This window comes from Cornus florida, unplaced genomic scaffold (genome assembly GCF_030987335.1).
Source record: "Cornus florida cultivar Cherokee Brave unplaced genomic scaffold, ASM3098733v1 CherokeeBrave_3.0.0_Hap2_Chr01, whole genome shotgun sequence".
Classification (NCBI taxonomy): domain Eukaryota; kingdom Viridiplantae; phylum Streptophyta; class Magnoliopsida; order Cornales; family Cornaceae; genus Cornus; species Cornus florida.
The window spans coordinates 88361155-88367993 of record NW_026775571.1 but is presented as its reverse complement, the minus strand read 5'-3'; positions in this window follow the sequence as shown (position 1 = coordinate 88367993).

Genomic DNA, 6839 nt, shown 5'->3' with positions numbered 1-6839 from the left:
TTAATAAAGAAGATAGTAGTCTTGCAAAGACTCCCATTGATATAAATCTTCATTTATCTAAAAATACTGGTCTTAGCATATCACAACTTAAGTATTATCGCATTATAGGAATCTTAATGTATTTGATGAATTGCACACGTCTAGACATAACATACTCAGTTAATAAATTGAGTAAATATACAAGTAATCCAGGAAAGATCCATTGGATTGCAATAATCAGGGTTCTAAGATATTTAAGATATACTATAAGTTATGGATTACATTATTCTAGATATCCAGCAGTACTTGAAAGATATAGTGATTCTAATTGGATATCAGATTTGTAATACCCCTAGTTTCCAAAAGGATAGAATGGGAATTTAATTTTGATAATTTTGAATTTTATTGGATTTTTAATATGTGAGCTATGTGTTTTGTGTTTGTTTAATTAATTTTATTAATATTTGTGTATATTTAATTTACTTGTTAATTGAGATTGATTTAATTATATTATTTGAATTTATTTAAATTGATTGCCTTAGTAATATGTAACTTGGATTTATTACCTGTTTAATTACTATACTTATTGAATTGTTTTATTTAATTAATGTAATGTTTATTTATTTTCTGTATGGTAACTTAGAGTTACAATTATATATTTTTTGGCTTATTTTTTCACGTATAGGTGAGCCGCCGTAGGTTAGAACTGAGATAGTTTCATGGGCCGGTTAGGATAGGGATTAAGGCTTAGTCTCTGATTATTCGTGGACTAGGGTATTAATATACACCTATAAATATAAAGCAATACATGGTTTAGGGTTTGGAGAATAGAATAAACATATGTTCTGTAAACTACAAACAGAGCCCTAAATTGGTAGTGAAAACCAGAAAGTTACAGAGAGAACCGGAGTGGGAGTTTGGGTGGTTCACAAAACAGAATCAAGGACGGAAGTTTGGTGTGTATTACTGGACTGTAGTAGGAGCAGCAAGGGTGGTTTAACACTCAGAGACGTGGAATTAGCTTTGCAAGTCTGGGTTTCAAAGGCAAGTCTCTGTTCTATTCTTTCCCCTTAATTCGTGTTTTGTGCATGCCTGGTTAGACTTCAGGGTTTTAATAAAAGATAAAACGGATTGACACAAACATAATAACATGTTTTCCATGCAGATATGAATTTATTTGATCTCAGTGAGTTAACTGTTTTGCATACTGGTGGATTTTCTGCTATCTGTGTCTTTTACGTTTAAGCCTGTTTTACTGAGATTAGTAACATGATTGGATGCCTTACAATTATTCTGAGAATGAGTTTAATCCCTAGAACAAGATTTTAGAACAGTATTTAATTGCATTAAATTAATCTGAACTAAATCTGTCGCAGCTTGCTTAAAATTGGTTAACAGAGGTGTTGTAGTTATTGCTTTAGAACTTGTGTTCCTACACATGTTAGGGTTGGATCTCAGTGGTTTAAACTTGTTTAGGACTAATATTGAACCTAGAATAAGAATTAGAACATACCACAGAGGCTCTGTAATCACCAGAGTTGGAGAAGAAGATGCAAAAACAGACGACGGCATCTAAGAGAGGAAGAGCAGGCTCCTCCTACTCTTAGAGCCGGCTCCCAAGGATGGGGGAGCCAGCTCTTGCAGCCCTAGAGCCGGCTCTTGGAGCCTAGAGCCGGCTCTCCCTTTAAATAGAGCAGGCTCTCAAATTTTGGAGCCTGCTCTTGCCCAGAAATTGCATTACTGTGTGATTTTGTGCGTGGTTTTGACTGTGCAGTGTATTAGGACTTCGTTTAAATTATTTTAAACACTGTATGGAACTATTTTAAACCTAAACTTATTCTTTAGGAACATTAATTTAAACTGGGATTAATTGAGGGAGAAATACAAAGTCTAAGGGAAACTTAGTGTAGTGTACACTGTTGTATCCACTGGAACTTAACAAGTCGTATGGATGATTTAATTGGGTAAAATTGTATTTTTCCACAGTGTTAAGTATGGTGAATTAATTAGAAATCAACTATACTTAGGTTGGGTTTAATTGATACTCAAATTTCTATTAACTGTATCAATTCATGGATTATATTGGAGGATTTGGTAGGTTTATATACCGGAGCTTGGCAAGGTTGTTATGTATGATTTAAATATACATATAAATCATATTTCTATAGTATTTGAAGTATTGGGAATTAACTAATTTTCCTTATGCTTAATTTGGATTTATTTGATACTTAAATGGTACTAAATTGTATCAATTCAGGGATTATGTTGGAGAATGTAAATGTGTGCAAATTATGTATCAATTTACATTATTGGAGTTGGATTTTGGGCTCTGCATTAAATGTCTAATATTTATGCACATGAATTAACTTGTCTTGTGCATATTATGGATAATGGTTGATGGTTATTTAATATTGATTTATCAACTGTGTTAACTGGAGGATTGTATGTACCGGTATGGGACGGTGACATACTAGGTAAGGATTAGTTCAAGCACTAAGTCCTACCTAATTTGGAATGAGTTGGATTAACCATAAAAAAGTTAAGTCCCACTTATATGGATGTATATGAACCGGTATGGGACGGTGTCATATTAGGGATGGCTTAGTTCAAAACACTAAGACCTACCTATATTGGGAGTGGATTAGTTCAAAACACTAAGTCCGACCCAATTTGGATTCAGGTATGGATTAACCATAAAGGTTAAGTCCATCACCTACATGTGTCATATCAATTGTGAATTGAATGATCTACTATGGTTTCCGAATGGATTTATTATATAGATATTAGACCACTGCACAGATGGATGATATTCTGTATTAGGAGGAGTACGGACTTTATATATTTATAATATGTGCCATGGTATGAGCTTGTGTCTCAGGACCATGGTTAGGGCGTGTATATTGCCTAGGATGGATAACTGGACATAGGTGTTGTTCCCTGGTAAGTCTAGGTACTCATGCCCACCTTAAGGTGCGTATTCGCATGTTGCCTCCTATTCAGGCTGAGACAGACCTACTGGATTAGCGAGCGTCCTATAGTGTGTACTATATATACATATATGGACTACTCTAGATATTGTTGAGTCTTTCTAGGATGTATCTGCGTGTCGGATTACTGTTTGGATCGTAGTAGATCAGGACTTGCATGTGGGCCTGACCCACTCTATTATTTTACAGGTGTTCGTGAGTACCAGGCTTAGGGTTTGATCGCGGTGATGCAGATACAGTCACTCACTCTTCCGACTACATAGGATTTTCTTTCTTATTTTAGTTTTGGATTTTAATTCTGTAAATGTTTTACCAGTTGGAATTATTAGGGGTCCACTAGATGGATTCCCGAGTTGTACAGATTTGAAGAATTTAAATGTTATTAATTTATTATTTTAAGTTGAGGATTTTTATTTTAGAATTCTTTCAGCGTTTTGTTATTTTCTTCTTACTTCAAATTTTATTCCGGCTTGTTTACATATTAATTGTTTGGTATCCCTCGGATCTGTGCTCGGACTTGATCACCCGTGGCTCTAGAATCGAGGGGTATCACAAGATTCGAAGGATTCTAAATCTACCAGTGGCTATGTCTTTACTATTGGAGGAGGTGCCATATCTTTAAAATCTTCAAAACAGACTTGTGTTGCCAGATCTACTATAGAATCTGAATTTATTGCTTTAGATAAAGCTGGCGAAGAAGCTGAGTGGCTTCGTAATTTCTTAGAAGATATTCCAAATTGGCCTAAACCTGTGCTCGCTATATGTATACATTAGGATAGTCAATCAACAATTGGAAGGGCACAAAGTAATATGTACGGTAAGTCTCGACATATACGTCGACGACATAATACCGTTAGATAATTGCTCTCAAGTAGGATAATCTCAAAAGACTATATCAGGTCAAAAGATAATTTAGTGGATCTGTTTACAAAAGATTTGACAAGATAGCAAATGTATAGTTCATCGAGGGGAATGGGATTAAAGCCGAAAGTTAACGAGTCATCTTAATGAAAACCTAACCTAGTTGACTGGAGATCCCAAGATCTAGGTTCAAAGGGACAACAAAAATTCTGAATGGCTCACCAGAAGCACTGGGAAGATTTAATCTTCAACCTATTACTATGATGAAACAGTGTTACCTACAGCAATGAGTAGGATAAGCTATGCTTTTAATGACTCTTATACCTTAAAAATTTAAGTGGGGGTATAGTAGGATACTTTTAATAAGAAGTCACCTATATTAGTGTAAAGTGGGGCCACTTCTATCAGAACTTCTAAGGCTAAATATTCTAGAGCAGTTATGAAATACCAGGAGTTGTTCAGGGCCATGTGAACACAACCATGAGAACCGACTTTGTACGGAAGGAACTATGTGTTTGCTATTGTCTTGGTTTATATTAATGGCTGAATAGTTCAAGACATCTTGTTCACTAGTTAGCCAGTAAATCCAATAGTAATACACTAGGGATGGTTCAAGGCCTAAAACTACCAATCCCGATGCAGTTACTTTCTAATAATACTCTCTCTAGTGTCTGTATCTTATTCATTTGCAATTTACACAAATTTCCATTCATATGGGGGATTGTTGGAAACGGGGGCATTAAAAACATAAACTTTGGATGAGATTTTAAATAGATTCCTATAAGAATTTTTTGCGGATCTATAGACGAGCACGTTTCTCTCTGCAAGGAGATGAACATGGTATATTTACTTTCTCAAATCTGTTTCTAGGTGAATGAGAAATTAGCTCCAAAGTATGGTATTTGATAAGCCTAAATGGGAGAACAAAATGTGGGAACTGTTTGTCCAACATCGAAAAATATTAAAACCAAAAGGCACCATGAGGCCTATATAAACCTCCCCCCCCCCCCCCCCCCTGATTCATTCTAAAGCACTCCAATTCAGAATCATTTTCTCTAATTCTGAAATATCTCATTCTTCTCTCTTCTTTTATAAGTGTCTGTGGGTACGAGCCCTTATCTTTGGGTTTGAGCCTTAGTCAGTCACTCCGAGTCCAAGTTTAGTCAGTTATTCCGAGTTCGAGTCAGAGAGTACTACACCAAGCCGGTTCGCCTATTCTTTTGGTTTGCACTGCTACCATCGAATGAAGTAAAAGTTGTTGTATCTTGGGAGATAGACACCACTGAGTCCGTTAGCACCATCGCGGAGCGAATATGTCTTAAAAATATAGAATCAAATTCTAGCCTCGACTTATTTTTAGGTTCTTTTATTTTTTTTATTTTATATAACTGTATTTTTTAAGATTTATATATATAGATTATTATTTTATAATAATAATTCTATATATATATATATATACACACACATTATATTTATGCGTAATATTTAAATAGTAATACTATAGTGTATGATATACTTAGACCATTTTATGGACTATAATTTGTTTTTATACATGCAAGTAGTCATGAATTATCACGATCATGTAAAAATTTCTCCACTTCACTAGTGCCTTATAAAGGCTGGTATTAAACACCTTTGCTTGTGCTTTTTTTTTTTTTTTTTAAAAATAATAATAATAATAATAAAAAAAAAATCATTGTTCAAAAATAGGAATTATATATACACTACTCTAATATTTATAAATTCTCCAAACATGATCGAAGAGGTCGTGTGGACCACACGTGCTATACATTATCCGAGATGATGAATCCCACCTCCCCTCTCATGCCAAGTAAAATAAATTTTGTGCTCATATGTTTGCATGCGTCAACAAGCTCCCATTTTGCTTACCTAAAAAAAAAAATTAGAAGTAGCTCCACTTAAAATCCTATATTTATAGCTTCTACTAAAAGCATCTTTAGCAAGCATTGAATTTTATCAAATTTAATATTGGATATTGAAACTTTTTCTCAATCGTACCTGTTCAGACCTGTGATATTTTATTTTGATCTCCACCTCCATCAAATTTGTCAAAATTATTTTATTATGATTTGAAAAGTAAAGCACCGAGAGGATAGGAATGTTCAAACTTACTGAACGTAAATAACAAAACTTGGCAATAAGAAAAACAGGCATACGACACCTACACACACTATGATAAATGGCTGTACAGAGGCAAATAAATCATGAAAAAAATAAAAAAATAAAAAATAAATAAAAAATAAAAAAATTGAAGAACAGGCTCTAAATAACGCAACAGCGGACCACCAAGGGAGAAAAGCAACGACGGGAGTGGCCCAAAGGTCAGGCCATCATCAAGGCAACAACTCTAAGACTACATCCACAAGGCGCCGCCGACTGGGAAAAAATCACCCAAACCATGCACAAGCATAAGAAGGTGGGTACAACAAACCCAACATAGATCAGAGATTTAGCTGGAGACAAAACAAAAGATCTACCCCGTTGAGCCAGAAACAAGTCAAACAGGAGCTGATCTAGCAAAACAACAGCAAAACGGCGTGAAACCCACCCATCGAGCGAACTTATTACAATGGGTTAAGTTTGTTAAGTGGTGGGAGCCAAGGATTGGCACCTCCCCACTCACATGAGTGAGGAGCAAATAGAAAGGAGAGAACGAAGAGGAGGCTGCTGAAGGGTTAGAGAGAGGCGAGAGAAAAAGTAAAGAGAAAAAATTCTCTAACACAAATAACAAAACTGTTAAAAATCAAGTTATATTGTAGAACTTCTTAAATTTAAAACTCCTCATTTCAATTTCATTGTCGTTGAAGTTAATGAATTGATGCTATAAACACTCCAGACTAATCTGACAATCTCGAACCGTTGATGGGACTTGTAGAACAATCAAGACCGACACTCTTTTCCTTGTTAATCTATATATCAACACTTTTTTTATCAGTTGAGATCGATGTTACTGTAAATCCAATTTTGAATTGATAAATATATATGTGTGTG